Source organism: Solanum tuberosum, unplaced genomic scaffold, assembly GCF_000226075.1.
Source record: "Solanum tuberosum cultivar DM 1-3 516 R44 unplaced genomic scaffold, SolTub_3.0 scf00480, whole genome shotgun sequence".
Classification (NCBI taxonomy): Eukaryota; Viridiplantae; Streptophyta; class Magnoliopsida; order Solanales; family Solanaceae; genus Solanum; species Solanum tuberosum.
This window is the reverse complement of record NW_006239415.1, coordinates 130,439-149,115: the sequence shown is the minus strand read 5'-3', so window position 1 is coordinate 149,115 and position 18,677 is coordinate 130,439.

Genomic DNA, 18,677 nt, shown 5'->3' with positions numbered 1-18,677 from the left:
CAAGACCTACGGTCCGTAGGTTAAACCACATACCGTACTGTTCGGCCGTGGGTGGGAACAGAGATCCATAAGTCTGCAACCCAATGACGGGACCCCACCTACGGTCCGTGGTCTGCACACGATTCATCGGTGGCTTCAGTTTGTTCTGACACCAGATCTTGGAAAGGTGCATTTTTCCATTTTCTCGAATCATAGGTGTTAAAATTATTATTCCCTTTTCGATCTCTCTTAAAATTGTTTGAACGACGAGTGTAGATACGAGACCTATGATAATGGACAATTCATTACATCACAAGAGGTAAATCCTTACTCCACTTTTTCTATTCTTTGTTGAGCTACTATATTTTAGAAATCAGTGCTTTAGATCTTTATGTTGTCTGTGATTTCATTTTTCATTTATTTTATGGATGTTGGGTATCATGATGTATAATATATATATTATTTTCTCTATAAAAAAGAATGCAATCATAGAATTCATACATGCTCATGACTTCAGATTAATCTTTGTACTTATGGTGAGTTATTACATACACATCACATAAATGCTCCTATTATTGTTGATTTCCATGTTATTTACTGATAAAATTTTTATTTTTCTTATTCATATTACCCTTTTATTTTTACACAAAAACCAAAGTCAAATAATTGAATTTTAAGATTTAATGTCAGTGCAAGACATGAAATATGCATATACATATGTATTTCTATCTTTAGCTCCTTGCATACCCACTCGAACATAAATGAACGGAGGGAGGAGCACCAAATATTGCATTCTATATCTTGCTAAAACTTGTGTATCTCTTTTTTTAATCTACGTTTGGGTACTAATATATTATTTACTTGCGTTACTGTTTCATATGATATTTTACATTTGATTGTAATAGTTATAATTAATTCCCACAAGTATCTTATAAGTCATTAATTACATGAAAGAGTCTTAACACAATATTTTGGTGCTTAAAACCTACCTCATAGTTTAAATCAGTAGTTTACATATAAGCTGCATGGAGTTTCCATTACATAGAATCACTTTTGCATCCTTCAAAAGCAGTGTAACCAAATCTTGAATCAGCGACAATAAGGCTGCTGAAGAATCCTATGTGAAATTAATAGGGCAGTGTGACCAGACCTTGAATCTTCGACCATAAGGCTTCTAAAGAATACCAGATCAAATAAACATCACAACACAACCTTGGAACAATGTCCACTCCAAGATAATCAATACAAAAACTCCAAGCCTGAACCGAATCAAATCCCATACTGTCAAACCGCGCCTGATAGCCTAATCGTGAATCACTAGGGTCATTAAAAAGGGGAGGTATGGATAGAAGGTCATCAGAGCTGAGCTACTGCCTAACTAAGTCTCATCTGAATCAAGCACATGCTCCTAAATATGCAAGTCTAAGTCAAGCACTAGTCTACTCCTAAACTAAGACCGAAAATGCATTAAACCATAGTAATAAACAAGTACAAAACATGCCACAATGAAGGGATTATTGCGAACAAGAAGAACAACATGCTAGTAGCCTGAAAACCTGACAAAAGCTTAAAACTTGATATTAACAAATTAGGCATGATCCACTAGCTACAAAAGCCAAATTCACACAAATCAACATTTATTTACATTCTTAAGCTCAAACTTATGGACAGGAAGCCATAACCTACCTCAAAGCAAATCGCATGTGCTTCTAATTCACAATTCTAATAATTTTCTCTTCCAAACGGCCTACGAATGCTACCACACTATCTAAGATAGAATAACAATAATAACACGGTCATTTAGATACCAATCATATTAATTAGAGACGGACCAATATTTGAGTCAGTATGGGAATGTGGGACCCACCATAAGAATAAAAGAATTGATTCTATCAAAAGGTCCATTTAAGTTCCCCGAACTTGTATCCCAAAATGAGACACAATCCAGGGCACGAAACACACCTAAACACTATCACAACCCAAGGTAGCCCCTAGGCGTAACATGGCCTACGAGACCCCGAAAGGCCCCATACAAGCCACTTATCATACATCATACCAGATAATAAAGTTGAAAAGATTTAAAAGACAGATCCAACATATAAGAGTTTTATTGAGAAAAGCGGAAATCTAAACATTGTCTTAAAGCCATCTAGTACATAAGAGTTTATCGGGGCGTAGCTCGTACATCAAGTTCAAAACTAAAATGGAAAGACATAATGAAATAAAGGCTTGGTCCTCAAAACATGAGGCCTCACCAATAACAAATCTTTAACTACTAAGAGATCCTAGCCACAGAGGTACGAATCGGAATCGTCGGACCCTACATTTTAGGATAAGAAATGTAGGCAAGAGTATGTGTTAGTAAAAAATGCACAAAGTATGATATTCATGCATAAAAGTATGAAATCATGCTAAAAAGGACATTTTCGTGTGTTGGAATGTGTTTAAGACTTTCAAACTATCTAAGGAGTCCTACTTGAAAGATGCAAAAGTGATTCTATGTAATGGAGACTCCATGTAGCTTATATGTAAACTACTGATTTAAACATGAGGTAGGTTTTAAGCACCAAAATATTGTGTTAAGACTCTTTCATGTAATGGACTTAATGAACTATAAGATACTTGTGGGAATTAATTATAACTATTACAATCGAATGTAAAATATCATATGAAACATTAACGCAAGTAAATAATATATTAGTAGCCAAAAGTAGATTAAAATAAGAGATACACAAGTTGTGAGCAAGATATAGAATGCAATATTTGGTGCTCCTCCCTCCGTTCATTTATGTTCGAGTGAGTTTGCAAGGAGCTAAAGATAGAAATACATATGTATATGCATATTTCATGTCTTGCACTGACATTAAATCTTAAATTTCAATTCTTTGACTTTGGTTTTTGTGTAATAAATAAAAGGGTAATATGAATAAGAAAAATAAAAATCTTATCAGTAAACAACATGAAAATCAACAATAATAGGAGCATTTATGTGATGTGTATGTAATAACTCACCATAAGTACAAAGATTAATATGAAGTCATGAGCATGTATGAATTCTATGATTGTATTCTTTTTATAGAGAAAATAACATATATATTATACATCATGATACCCAACATCCATAAAAGAAATGAAAAATGAAATCACAGACAACATAAAGATCTAAAGCACTGATTTCTAAAATATAGTAGCTCAACAAAGAATAGAAAAAGTGGAGTAAGGATTTACCTCTTGTGATGTAATGAATTGTCCATTATCATAGGTCTCGTATCTACATTCATTGTTCAAACAATTTTAAGAGAGATCGAAAAGGGAATAATAATTTTAACACCTCTGATTCGAGAAGATAGAAAAATGCACTTTCCCATGATCTGGTGTCAGAACCAACCGAAGCCACCGACGAACCGTGTGTCAGACCACAAACTGTTAATGGGTCCCGTCATTGGGTTCCAGACTTAGGGATTTATGTTCCCACCCATGGCCAAATAGTACGGTCTATGGTTTGACCTACGGACCGTAGGTCTTGCCGTAAGTGAGGGTCAATAGCTATTTAGAGGAAAATGGCTTTTGGGTCAACTTCAAACGGTCATATCTTTTAGAAAAAATAAATTAGGTATCCCATGACCTATCAAATTAAAGATAATTGAATCCTTTTTCAAACTCCACCATGTTTTTATAAAATCCATGCTCATAGTAAAAAGTTATGCTTATTTTTGTGAAGCCCTATTGTAACACCCCAGATTCAAAAAAGGATAAAGTGTAGATTTTCAAAAGTTGCAGGTGCCGCCAACGGAGACCACCTACGGACTGTAAGTTGCCCCATGGACTGTAGGTGTGGTCCATGGTTGGTCACCTCAACTCTTCTAGAAATTTTCCAGAAAAGGCATGACCCACGACGGGACCTACGGACTGTAGGTGGGACCATGGTTCATGGTCCAGGTCCGTTGATCATGGCCCCCAGCACCCCTCTCTGATAGTCAATAGACGATTGACAGGACGAATCGTCAGTCAACCTACGGTCCGTCGGTGGCCCAAACAACTTTTAAGTTAGGGTCGTTTTGGTCTTTTCCCCTATGCATTGGACACCTAAACTACGTCATTTAACCCCTAAACTACGTAGTTTTTGTTAGTTTATGCCTAGTAACTAAATTAGAACTTACCCTAAGAGATTTATTCACCAAAATTGATTAAACTTAGAGCAAAAGAGGAGAAAAGAGTCGATCAAGCCCTCTCCAAGAATGCAACAAGTTTTCTTTAGTTTCAGCTCCAAAATCAAAAGATTTCTCCGTGAGATTCTTCACAAGGTATGTGGGATTTCACTAGTGGATTCCTTTCATCCACTAGGTCCCTTGAATTCATTCAAATCCTTGATTCTCTATCTCTTGTTTAGACCTAGGGTGTCTAGAACATTAGATAATTGTTGCGATTTAGCTGTTATAGTATCCTTATCATTGTTTCATAACATTGTGGATTAATCCTTGCATGAAGTTCAAACCTTAGTTGTGTAGATTTCTTTAGTTCATGAATTACACTTGCTAGGTCAGTTTAAACAGTTATGCATCCCTCATATTTCAAATGTTTTATTATCAGCACTTAAATGTTGCATTCTCAGTTAGCATGTGAGAATATTGAGCTATCCAGTATATTTCAGTTATGTTGTATCGTACACTACCCTTATAGTCCCATAACTACGTGCCCCTGTAGGTTTATAACCATATGACATCAACCATAGAAAAAAGAATTGGGGGTAATGAAAAAAAATAAAAAATTGGGGGTAACGAAAAAAGAGAGTATTGAGGGTAATGAAAATAGAAAGATTTTTATAATAAGGGTTTTTAATATAAGAGTCAAATTCAACAAAGTTATACTTCTTGGATTGGAGGAATCTTTTCTTGGATACAACAATCAGTTACTTATGAATTGCTGATACACACTCAAAAATCCTCTCTTTTTTCGGTACCCCCAATTCTTTTTTTATTACCCTCAATTCTCTCTTCTATGGTTGATGTTATCACTAAGCAAATTTTTTTAGCTTTCTATTAAAGAAGGTAGCGATTTTTGTCTATGTTGGACCAGTAATGCTGATTTTTTTCTTATTTTGATTTTTATGACATATTTCGGTTGATCAAAATGACATCCATGTTTTTAGGTCAATGGATGCTAGAATTGTTTCCAAATCTATAATTTTCTTATGATTCTTGGTATTTATTCAGTTTTTTGTTTTAAGAGAACCTGCTTTTCTGTTGTGTTTTGTTAATGAGTATTTCATTCTCCGGGCTAATCATCATGCTTTGATTTTATTTGTTTGTTAATGTGTATATTTTTTCTGCTATTTTTTTCTAAAAGGGAAAAAATTATACTAACAATTACCATATCTGCATTTTAGTTTTGGTCATTTGAACTAAACATGATAATTTTCTTGATAATAGTGAAGTGGGTCTCTGGTAATTCAATTTCAAGAAAATCATCTACTACAAATTGCGACGAAGAGGGGCAAGAAGATTTTCAACAAAGAAGAACTTGTAGAAGATTTGGTGCTTTGAATATAAAGATGGAGGAGAGCTCATGATTTGTGACTATGGGCAAGTCCTTTTGCTAAAAAAAATCAATTTTATTGTTGGTATATTTGATGAAATAAACTAGAAACATAGTCATCATAAAATGTTTCCAAATGATGGCCACTTTTCTAGTTTATTTCATCAAATATACCAAAAATAAAATTGATTTTTTAGAAAAAGGACTTGTCCATAGTCACAAATCATGAGCTCTCCTCCATCTTTACATTCAAAGCACCAATCTTCTTGCCCCTCTTCGTCGCAATTTGTAACAAATGAGTTTCTTGAAATTGAATTACTAGAGACCCACTTCACTATAATCAAGAAACTTCCCATGTTTAGTTCAGATGATCAAAACTAAAATGCAAATATGGCAATTTTTAATGTAATTTTTTCCCTTTTAGAAAAAATAGTAGAAAAAATGTATACATTAATAAATAAAGAAAATCAAAGACTGATGATTAGCCCGGAGAATGAAATACCCATTAACAAAACACAACAGAAAAGTAGGTACTCTTAACACAAAATTTTAAAGAACTCTCAAGAATCATAACAAAATTATTGATTTTCAAACACTTCTAGCACTCACTGACCTAAAAAATATTATTTGATGCTTTGGGGACATAGCATCTTCTTAAGTGTGGGGTGGAAGAATGAATTCCTAGTTTTTACTATTTTATTGAGTCTTTTCTTTTTAGGATGGGTTCCTTGGCTTTTGTTTTTGGTTCTTTTTCTTAGGATAGTCCCTTTGAATCTAGTGTCTTTTATTTTTTTAGGAATAAGTTCTCTTTTAATTTTTTTTGAGAGAAAAGAAAAGACCCTTTTGAGTGGTGTGATAATTGTTATTTAGTCCTAATTTTTGAGTAGTACTTTCTTGTGAATGCTTGATTGATAGGGAAACTGCAAACTCTTTGACACCTAAGATCATTCTTGGTATATAGCTTATTTTGTTTTGTAGTTTGTTATGATCATGTCTCTCATAGAAGTGGAATTGATCCATCTTGATTGATACTTGTGCCATGTGTGCTGAGAATATGGTTATTCCATGTTTTGCATCTTCATCTAAAACTTGTCCTGCATGTTATTGAAGCAAAATAAAAAGTGTTGCTTTGTTTAGGAGATGATAATAGGCTTTCTTTGATTCGTCTTGTGTCTTTTCAGATATTGTATCACTAGTTAGCCCTTTTGAGCATGTAGCCTTTTGTTGGTAGCCATATTTTGCCGTTAACTATTTTGTTGAATCCCTCGTTTTTACACCTTGCTTCCTTGAGCATTATAGCATAGACTTATTCTAATTGTTAATTCCGAAGAAAAAAGGACCGTTGAGTGAAAAAGGTAATCAATTATAGCTACAAAGTGATTAAAAAGCTCTCTTTGAAAGAATGTGATAGGAAAAAAAGAACAACAAAAGAATGTGACATGAAAAAAATAAACTTTGAAAAAAATGTGATTGAAGCATTCTTGAGATGATGAGAATTAATTACTTGTCAAATAATTGTTGAAGAGAGGGTTGAAAATAAAGAAAAGAAAATAATGGGTGAATAAGTCTTAAAGTGCAAAGTGCTTAAGGAAGTGTAAGTCACTATTATATAGTTTTCCCACCCGTCCCCTAGCCTACATTACAACCCGTTAAAGTCCTATTTGATTCTATTTAAGCATGCTTAGTTAGTGTTGATGTACATAATGGGCAAGCATGTGGTTCTTTATGCATATATGTGAATTTTCTTTGTGAGTGTGAGAGTTGTTCTTGATATGAAGTCCTTAATTTATATTCAATCTTTTAAATTAGGTGTGTGGACTATTTGTTTTTGTGAAGGCACTTGTTTCATGACAGATAGGTGATTTTATTAACTTTCTTTGATGAGAGTAGGTGAACAAGCTTAAATTTGATGAGTTCAAAGTCCTTCTTTGAGGTTAGGAGGTTAGAGGTTTATTGTGTAATTTGGATGTCTTGCATAATAAGCGGAACTTGTACTTGACGGTTTAAAATTTCTATATGGCCTAATTGTTTGTATCAACCAAAGTGATGACATTCCCAATTTAATTTTTTGAGATGAAGTTTAATGTTTGCTTGAAGATGAGCAAAAGTTTAAGTGTGGGGTGTTGATGTGAGGCCAAAAATATTTTTTTTTATCATTATGTCTCTCACATTTAGTATTTTTATTTGTCCCTTTTGGGCATAAATTTTATGAATTGTGCTAAATAGTGTATTTTATTTGTAGGAGTAAATTGGTGAACAACTGAAGAAATTTAGAGCTAAAACGAATTAAAGATGGAAGATTATAGATGTAACACCCCGGAAAAAGATTTTTAGCTAAGACTCAAACCATCCTTCATTGTGAGTAGGATTTTAACAAGGAATTTAATTTCTTAAGTGTTAAGGTCACTAGATATATCACCTTTAGTTCCAAAAAGAATTAAAGGGAATTCGTTCAAGTCATTCCTAAGTTCTTATAAAATTTGGGTCAACTTCAAATGACCATAACTCTCAGTACAAGATGATTTAAGTGTGACATAAGATGGAAAATGAAAGGTCTTTGAATTATCTTTCCAACGCCTCTAAGTTTGCTAAGTTTCGAGGTCGGATGAGTGAGATATGCCCTTTTGAAGTCAGGCTGTCTAATTAAGGAAAGTTACCCGAAAATAGTGAGGGGTATTTTGGTCCTTTCCTTACCAAATCAGATTTGATTAGTTTTTTAGTAAGGTTTTAAGGGTCTAATCCTATTAGGTTAAGTTTAATAATCCTAATATATGCCTAGGGTTTTTATTGAGAGTTCAAGAAGAAAAAAGAAGAGAAAACAGGAGAAAACAGGAGAGGATCAAGGTGTTTGTCGAGGTTCTTGAGTTTTGTTGTGGATTTTCGCCATGGGTTTGATCCCTAAGAGGTATGTAAGTTTCTATAGTGTTGGGTTCATTCAACCACATGCCAAACATGGTTTTCATAATCGAATTCGTCCATAAAGATTGAAAGATTTAAGTTCTTGATAAGTGTTCTTGAGGTTTCATTCTAAAACTTATTTTGTTGGGGTTTTGATGATTTCTTGAGATGAAAGTGAGTGTTTTGAGGGTTGTATTGAGTAGATTAGTGTGTACTGAGAAATCGAATCCAAGTGATTGGGGAAGAAATCGTCCGTATCTAGGTGAAATAGGATGAGAAAATAAGCAAAGAAAGTCGTCGGCATTTTCTGGGTTAGGGCCTGGAGCCCCATGCCAGCCAGAGCGCCCCAACGACTCCTCTGTAGGTAGCGGGATGGCGCCTCGCGCCACTCAGTGTGCCAGGGTCGCCTTCCCCCCTCCCCTTCTCCATTATGTCACCCGTTTGAGTTCTTTAAAAGGGTACCTTTAAGCCCTATCGATTCTAAACACTCTAAGCTACTTCTAAACACCTAGAAATCATTCCTAACATGATCATAACCTTTAATTCATAATTAAAATTCAAGGTAGAGTTAAGGGTAAGTTTTGAGAGTTCTTCCAAACATTTTGAGAAAGTCCCTTTGAGTCTTTTTGAGGAGTTTTTTACAATCTCCAATAACTTGTTTCAAGACTCAAGTAAGTGAGCATGAGAGTGAGGAGAATGTATTCATGAGTCTACTTTATCATTACAAGATCCTTCACATCATGAATCATAACTCTTGAATTCATAATTCACATTCAAGAGAGAGTTAAGATTAGAGTTCAAGAAAGCTTTTGAGTTTAAATGTGAATCCTTTGAGATCAACTATCGATTTGAACTAAGTTTTGAGAAAGTAAGTTTGAGAATGGGAAGAGTTGTATACATGAGTTCCATGTTGTTATGTAGACCCTCGAGTGAGTCGTTCATCCCCATTAATTCCGTATGAACTCCATAAGTTGAGTATATTTTAGAGGAGTATTAGCTTCAAGTTCTAAGTCGTGAGTATTGAGTTCTAACCTATTTGAGATTATATTCCTAATCATGGGACTATTACATGTTACCCATGAAGTCCTTGAGTTAAGTAGTTAATACCCATAACTCTGCATGAACCCTATAAGTCGATAAGTCTTGAGATGAGAAGTATATTTGAGTCCTTGAGTTGAGTAGTTCATGCTCATAATTCCGCATAAACCCTCTGAGTTGAGCATTTTTGAAATGAGTAGTATCATTGAGGTTCTTAAGTTCCAAGTATTGAGTTCTATCTATGGTTATTGAAAACGTTGAATTGAGTCGTTCACGTCCATAATTCGGCATGAAACCTTTTTTAAGAAGTCTTTTACAAATGCTTTAAACTTGTTTTAAGACTTGAGTTTGGAGTTTAGTAAAGAGTAACGGATGAAGTTCATTTTCTTCAAAATAGTATATGGGAACTATGTATTCCCAAAGAGTAAATATTTTCACATTGAAGCAACAGAGGAAACTCTGATTTCCAAAAGAGCCTTTGAGCTAGTTTTTCAGTAAGGAGTAAATGCTTTCACATTTAAGCAAGAGAGGAAACACTTATTTTCAAGAGAGCCTTTGGGCTAGTTTTTGAGTAATTATCTCAAACTATAAAAAGAGTTATGTTTTTAAACATATGAGCTAGTTACATTTTAGGAGTAGGATTGAACAACGATATGGGGGTGAGTTCAGACAACTCACATCTCCCATAACCATGTAGCCAACATGGGTAGAAAAGGGTCATACTTTTTAAATGATTCCTCAGTGCGTTTTAACATAGACTAGTGGATCCCCTTAGTAGTTAGGTTCTATACCCCCGGCAAGTTATAGGACGGCCCTGGCAGCGTGAGGCAAAACAATGTTTCATCACATAGCTTATAAGTGATGGTTGTCGGTTAGAGAAATCCCACAGAGATATTTTGTATTCCTATATACATAGAGTTTATTTTGTATTTTCATATACAAAGAAAGTTTATATTGTATCCTTGCATACAAACTGAGTATATTGTATTCTTAAATACATTGAGTTGCTTTCTACTGATTTAAAAGCTTTCCATATATTGCATCTCTTATTGTTGCTTTATTTTGAGTTGAGTATCCAGAGTTTGAGTACCAAGAGTCGAGTGTCTTATTATTGAGTTGAGCCTTATTTCACTTATTTGAATATCTTATCTTTGAGTTAAGTATCTCATTTTTGAGTTGAGTTTAGTTGAGTGAGTTGACAAGAGGTAAGTATGTTTCCTTTTTATCAAATTCAAGCTTATGTTATGCTTTAGAATTCCCCTTACATGCTCGTATATTCCATGTACTGAGCCATTTGGCCTGCATCATTTCCTGATGCAGATACAAGTATTCAGGATCATCAACAGAGTTTTCGTTGATACCACATGGTGTTCGACTTAGCTATGGTGAGCCTCCTTGCTACCGGAGGGTAGCACTTGTACTTTCAGTTATACCAGTTGTTAGGATAGCGTGGGTCTTGTACCTACTTCCATTTTTGTCAGTTAGAGGGTTCATAGATAGACAGTAGAGTTTGAGAAGTCTATTTCATTTATCATATTAAATGTTTTAAAGACTTCAGTTGCCTATTGTTGGCAAGTTGAATATTCTTTTTATATTCAGAGTAAATCATTTGAGTAAAAGCTTTGTAATTAAGTTTCATGAATTTTATTCAGTTTTTGAGCTTTTGTACGCTTGAGTTAGTCTTCAGCTTGTAGTCAGCCAGGATGAGGCTTCGCTTACAGAGTTCAAGATTCCTAAGGTGTCTATGAAGTCGTGTCAAGTAGGATCTTATTTGTGGTTGTGAGGTCCCCACTTCTATAAATAAGTGACTATAAACATTTAGGAAAAGTTTAGAGGAAAGGCTTAAAATAATCCATTATCTTTGAGTTTAGACTCAAAATAGTCCTATTTCTTTTTAGTGGTGCATTAATAGTCATGATTCTTTAATAAAGTGGTGCATTTTCAGTCTCCATCCTTACCACCATTAGTTTTTTAACAGACCAGTGGGTTATGCACGTGCTTCTTATCGGATAATCTTAAACTAACACAATTTATATGTGAATTTATGATTCGGATTAGAAGAGGACATGAAGAAGCGGGACAAGAAAAAACTAGACAAGAAGGAGTTGGACAAGAAAAAACAGTTGGACAAGAAGTAGATGATATAGATTCTGGTTGGATATACTCTCAACAAACACAAAGTTAAAATGAATCACTCGTAATTTAGCTTATTTTGAGTGCTAATACGTGTTCAATGTTAATGGTAGTTTAGCCTTATCCAAGCGCTTATCTATGCATTTTTCATGTGTTGATATCTCCTTTTTGGTGCTACTATTGCTATCAGATTGTTGGTGGATATGATGCTGCAACTATATTGCATTCTCATGTGGTGTTCCTCTGTTTCATTTTCAAGTGTTGTTGTTCTCAAGTGTTGTATTGTTCTAAATCCGTAGGTGTTGCCAACATACTGTACTTTTGGAGTTATTTTTATGCATTTTCAAGTGTTTTGAACTTTAAAATGATGTTATAGTTCTTTTTTTTCTGGTGTTGCTACTATCCTGCACTTCTTAGTGTTGTGTTGCAGCTATTGCTCTTTATTTTGTGGTATTTTGATATCTCTTTAACTCTAAAATCATGTTATCTTTGTGCCCTTCTAGTATGTTAGTATCATCTTCAACTTAACCATTCATTCAGAAGGTGCTAATACAATTGAAAACTAAAATCTGAAATCAATCTAGGTGAATTGAAAATATATTTTTTTTCTCGAAAAAGTATGAAACTTTATAGAATAAGTAGGCTCTCGGTTACCCTTCTTTCCTTTACTTTCGTTTTTTAGCGAGGAAAACTAATGAACCAAAATATAGTCTATGCATTTCTTATTTTCCTTCAAAATTGCCAGAAGCCCCAAATTACAGAAAGGAACAAAAACTAGAAAAAGGAAGTAAAAGGGACCCAAGAACAGTAAAGGAGTTTCTCAGGTAAAAAAATTGGATTAAATGAACAAATATAAGAAAGAAATGACGAAAACCGAATTAATTATCAGATTTAAATTCAGGTCACGTGCATAACCCACTGGTCTGTTAAAAAACTAACGGTGGTTAGGATGGAGACTGAAAATGCACCACTTTATTAAAGAATCAGGATTATTAATGCTCCACTAAAAAGAAATAGGACTATTTTGAGTCTAAACTCAAAGATAATGGACTATTTTAAGCCTTTCCTCAAAAGTTTACCTTCTTTCATACTCTAAATCGTGCAATAGAGCTATGTCATAGAGACTTATTCTAACTCGTGCGTTCTCATATCCATTCGACTACCCCCGTACTAGAGGTGGTTGAAAAGCAAAGTCAGTTCTTTATTAATGAGTTACTCTTAACAACATCTTGAGGAAGTCATAGACTCCAGAGGGGCTTGAGAGAATCCCATGAGTTAGTTAAGTGTTGAGTTTAAGAGGAATGCACCCATATTCACGTGAATCGTGCGTTTGAGCTAAAGTCGAGTTGTACTCTCTTCTCTAAGCCTTGTTTCAGCAGAGATCCTTATGAGAAAGTATGTTTAGAGCTTTAGTAGTATTTTCACCCGAAAAGGTAGCATGAGCTATGAGATTATGAGCAGTAGTATAGAGTGCCCCTTAAGTTAAGATAATAGTATGCAGAGAGTTAGTAATCTAAGTGAGGGTGATGATGTTGTCTTGAGATTTGAACTAGAAGACCGAACATAAAATAGGTGAGTAATTAAGGTGATTATCTGCAATAAATATGAGTGCTACAAGTGAGATACTCTAGACCTCTTGATAAGGGCAGTGATGTGTGGCTAAGTCACAAGAGTAAAAAGAGCATTACAAGGTGTATCAAGAGGATATGTAATCAAAAGAAGTTAACAGAAACACCTTAGAAAGAAGTCTTAGTACTTTCTTATGGAGATTTCGGTAGTCATGAGATAAGCTTCTTCTGAGTGTTAGAGTAAAAGGGGACGTAGACCAGTTAATAATAATGGGATAGGTCCAAAGCTTTCAAGTGTCAGTTTTAGACCTAAGGGGGAGATGACGAGATGAGAAATCAAGTCAAGTGTTTGAGAATAAGATAGTAATGAGTCCCAAAGAGTATGGGAGATATCTTTTCAAAGGACTTTTAGCAATGAAGTGATGTTAAAAGAGAAAGGTTAATGATCTTATCGTGATGATGATGGTGTGATAATTCCATCAAAGGTTATAAAAGAGGAGGATGAGGTTTTACTATGAGAAATAGTTAAATGAGAACCTTAGTTGGATCCGAAATAGTTGGTTAGCAGAAGTCCATGAAGTTGTTAGAGTACTAAGGTTGAATGTGGTGGTAAGGAGTAATAGTCTTGGGATGAGATTCCCTATAGAGAGGTATAAAACCCAACCTAAGGATTTGGGTTAAGCTTGAATATAGTGAAAGCGTACCATTAGAATCAGACCTTGGGAAGAGTAACCCCATTTGATACCCAGTCCAATCATTTGACGAGTTGGCCGCCGAGAGAGCACTGAGACGAAGAACCTGGCTAGGAATTTCCCTGCCCGTGTCTACTTCTTGAAAAACCTAAAGGGTCAAGGTAAGCTTATCAAGAGAATGATTTTCGCTTCGCGGGAACAACAAAAACCACCATCTCGGATCAGCCAGAACCAAGACATGTGCCGCCTGCTATTCAAGTAGCTCCGCGGGGGAACGAAGCTTGTCCATCGAATCAGCCCCCGAGGACAATGTTCCCAAGGGGGAGATATTGTAACACCTCGAAAAACAATTTTGAGCTAACACTCAAACCATCCTTCATTGTGTGTAGGATTTACTGAGAAATTTAAACTTTTTTAAGTGTTAAGGTCACTATATATAGCACCTTATGTTCCAAAAAGAATTAAAGGGAATTCGTTCAAGTCATTCTTAAGTTTTTCTAAGATTCGGGGCAACTTCAAACAACCATAACTCGTAGTACAGGATGAGTTAGGTGTTCCATAAGATGGAAAATTAAAGGTCTTTGAATTATCTTCCCAACTCCACCGAGTTTGCTAAGTTTCGAGGTCGGATGAGTGAGATATGCTCTTTTGAAGTCAGGCTGTCTATTTAAGGAAAGTTACCCAAAAATAGTGAGGGGTATTTTGGTCTTTTCCTTATCAAATAAGATTTAATTCATTTTTAATAAGTTTTTAAGGGTATAATCCTATTTATTTCAGTTTTGTACTCCTAATATATGCCTAGGGTTTTAGTTGAGAGTTCAAGAAGAAAAAAGAAGAGAAAAGAGGAGAGGATCAAAGCGTTTATCGAGGTTCTTGAGATTTGTTGCGGATTTTCGCCATGGGTTTGATCTCTAATAGGTATGTAAGTTTCCATAGTGTTTGGTTCATTCACCCACATGCCAAACATGATTTTCATAGTTGAATTCATCTATAAAGATTGAAAGATTTAAGTTCTTGATAAATGTTCTTGAGGTTTCATTCTAAAACTTGTTTTATTGGGGTTTTGATGATTTATTGAGATGAAAGTGAGTGTTTTTAGTGTTTTATTGAGTAGATTAGTGTGTAATTATGTTAGGAAATCAAATCCAAGTGATTGGGGAAGAAACCGTTAGAATCTAGGCGAAATAGGGTGAGAAAACGAGCAAAGAAAGTCGTCGGGGTTTTTTGGGTTGGGGCTTGACGCCCCATACAAGACAGAGTGCCCCAACCACTCCTCTGTAGGTATAGGGCTGGCACCCCACGCCACTCAGTGCACCAGAGTCGCCTGCCCTCACCCTTTCTCCTTTATTTCACCCGTTTGAGTCCTTTAAAAGGGTACCTTCAAGCTCTATCGATTCTAAACATTCTAAGATACGTCTAAACACCTAGAAATCATTCCTAATATGATCATAACCTTGAATTAATAATTCAAGGTAGAGTTAAGGATTAAGTTTTGGGAGTTCTTCCGAACATTTTGAGAAAGTCCTTTTGAGTCTTTTTGAGGAGTCTTCTACAATTTCCAATAACTTGTTTCAAGACCCAAGCAAGTGAGTATGAGAGTGAGGAGAATGTATTCATGAGTCTACTTTATCATCACAAGATCCTTCATAGCATGAACCATAACTCTTGAATTCATAATTCACATTCAAGAGAGAGTTAAGAGTAGAGTTCAAGAAAGCTTTTGAGTTTAATTGTGAATCCTTCGAGATCAACTATTGATTTGAACTAAGTTTTGAGAAAGTAAGTATGAGAATGGGAAGAGTTGTATACATGAGTTCCATGATGTTATGTAGACCCTCGAGTCGAGTCGTTCATCCCCATAAATTCCGCGTTTACTCCATAAGTGGAGTATCTTTGAGAGGAGTAGTACATTCAAGTTCTAAGTCATGAGTATTCAGTTCCTAAACTATTTGATATTATATTCCTAATCATGGGACTATTACATGTTACCCATGAAGTCCTTGAGTTGAGTAGTTCATGCTCATATTTCCGCATGAACTCTCTCAGTTGAGTATTCTTGCAATGAGTAGTATTATTGAAGTTCTTGAGTTCCAAGTATTGAGTTCTATCTATGGTTATTGAAAACCTTTAATTGAGTCGTTCACGTCCATAATTCGGCATAAATCCTATTTAAAGAAGTATTTTACAAATATTTTAAACTTGTTTTAAGTCTTGAGTTTGGAGTTGAGTAAAGAGTAACGAATAAAGTTCATTTTCTTCAAAAGAGTATATGGGAACTATGTATTCCCAAATTCCCAAAGAGTAAATGTTTTCACATTTAAGAAAGAGAGGAAACTCCGATTTCTAAAAGAGACTTTGAGCTAGTTTTTCAGTAAAGAGTAAATGCTTTCACATTTAAGCAAGAAAGGAAACACTGATTTCCAAGAGAGCATGTGGGCTAGTTTTTGAGTAATTATCTCAAATTACAGAAAGAGTTATGTTTTAAACATATGAGCTAATTATATTTTAGGAGTAGTATTGAGCACCGATATGGGGGAGAGTTCAAACAACTCACAACCCCCATAAACCATGTAGCCAACGTGGGTAGAAAAGGGTCATACTTTTTAGATGATTCCTTAGTGTTTTCTAGCATAAACTATTGGATCCACTTAGTAGATAGGTTCTATACCCTCGACAATGTAGAGAACTTCCCTGGCAGTGTGAGGTAAAACGTTGTCTCATCACATAACTAATAAGTGATAGTTGTCGGTTAAAGAAACTCCACAGAGATATTTTGTATTCTTATATACACATAATTTATTTTTTATTTTCATATACAACGAGTTTATATTTTATCCTTGCATACAAACTGAGTATATTGTATTCTTAAATACATTGAGTTGCTTTCTACTATTTTAAAGTTTTCCATATATTGCATATCTTATTGTTGCTTTATATTGGGTTGAGTATTCAGAGTTGAATATCCATAGTTTGAGTACCAAGAGTCGAGTGTTTTATTATTGAGTTGAGCCTTATTTCACTGATTTGAATATCTTATCTTTGAGTTGAGTATCTTATTTCTGAGTTGAGTTTAGTTGAGTGAGTTGAGAAGAGGTAAGTATGTCTCCTTTTATCAAGTTCAAGCTTATGTTATGCTTTAGAGTTCCCCTTACATGCTCGTACATTCCATGTACTGAGCCATTTGGCCTGCATCATTTCATGATGCAGATACAGGTATTCAGGATCATCAATAGACGCTTCGTTGATACCACATAGAGTTCGAGTTAGCTATGGTGAGCCTCCTTGCTTTTGGAGGGTACCACTTGTACTATCAGTTATACCAGTTGTTAGGATGTCGTGGGTCTTGTCCCGACTTAAATCTTTGTCAGTTAGAGGCTTCACAGATAGACAATAGAATTTGAGAAGTCTGTTTCATTTATCTTATTAAATGTTTTAAGGACTTGAGTTGCCTATTGTTAGCTAGTTGAATATTCTATTTATATTCAGAGTAAATCATTTGAGTAAAAGCTTTGTAATTAAGTTTCATGAATTTTATTCAGTTTTAAGCTTTTGTACGCTTGAGTTAGTCTTCCGCTTGTAGTCAGCCAGGATGAGGCTTCGCTTGGGACCAACAATGGTTCTCAATGCCGGCCACGTCCATGGTGTAGACTCCGTTCGTGACAAACTTGGTATCAGAGCACAGAGTTCAAGAGTTCTAGGGTATCTATGAAGCCGTGTCAAGTAGGATCTTATTTGTTGTTGTGAGGGCCCCACTTCTATAAATAAGTGACTACAAACATTTAGGAAAAGTTTCCCTTCTTTCATACTCGAAATCATGCAATTGAGCTATGTCATAGAGACTTACTCTAACTCGTGCGTTCTCATATCCATTCGACTACCCCCCATACTATAAGTGGTTGAAAAGCAAAGTCAGTTCTTTATCAATGAGTTACTCTTAGCAAAATCTTAAGGAAGTCATGAGACTCCAGAGGGGCTTAATAAAAGATCATGAGTGAGTTAAGTGTTGAGTTTAAGAGGAATGCACCTATATTCAAGTGAATCGTGCGTTTGAGCTAAAATCGAGTTGTACTCTCTTCTCTAAGCTTTGTTTCAGCGGAGATCCTTATGAGAAAGTATGTTTAGAGCTTTAGTAGTATTTTCACCCAAAAAGGTAGCATGAGCTATGAGATTATGAGCAGTAGTAGTAAAGACTGCCCCTTAAGTTAAGAGAATAGTATGCAGAGATTTAGTAATCTAAGTGATGGTGATGATGATGTCTTGAGATTTGAACTGGAAGACCTGACATAGAGTAGGTAAGGAATTGAGGTGATTAGCTGCAATAAATATGAGTGGTACAAGTGAGATACCCTAAACCTCTTGATAAGGGCAGTGAAGTGTGGCAAAGTCAGAAGAGTAAAAAGAGCATCACGAGGTGTATCGAGAGGGTGTGTAATAAGAAAAGGTTAACAGAAACACCTTAGAAAGAAGTCTTAGTACCTGCTTATGGAGAGTTCGGTAGTCATGATATAAGCTTTTCCCGAGTGTTAGAGTAAAAGAGGATGTAGACCAGTTAATGATAATGGGATAGGTCCATAGCTTTCAAGTGTCAACTTTAGACCTAAGGGGAGATGACGAGATAGGAAATCAAGTCAAGTGTTTGAGAATAAGATAGTAATGAGTCCCAAAGAGTATGGGAGATATCTTTTGAGAGGACTTTTAGGAGTGAAGTAATGTTAAAAGGAGAAGGCTAATGATTTTATCATGATGATGATGGTGTGATAGTTCCATCACAGGTTATAAAAGAGGTGGATGGGGTTTTACTATGAGAAATAGTTAAATGAGAGCCCTTAGTTGG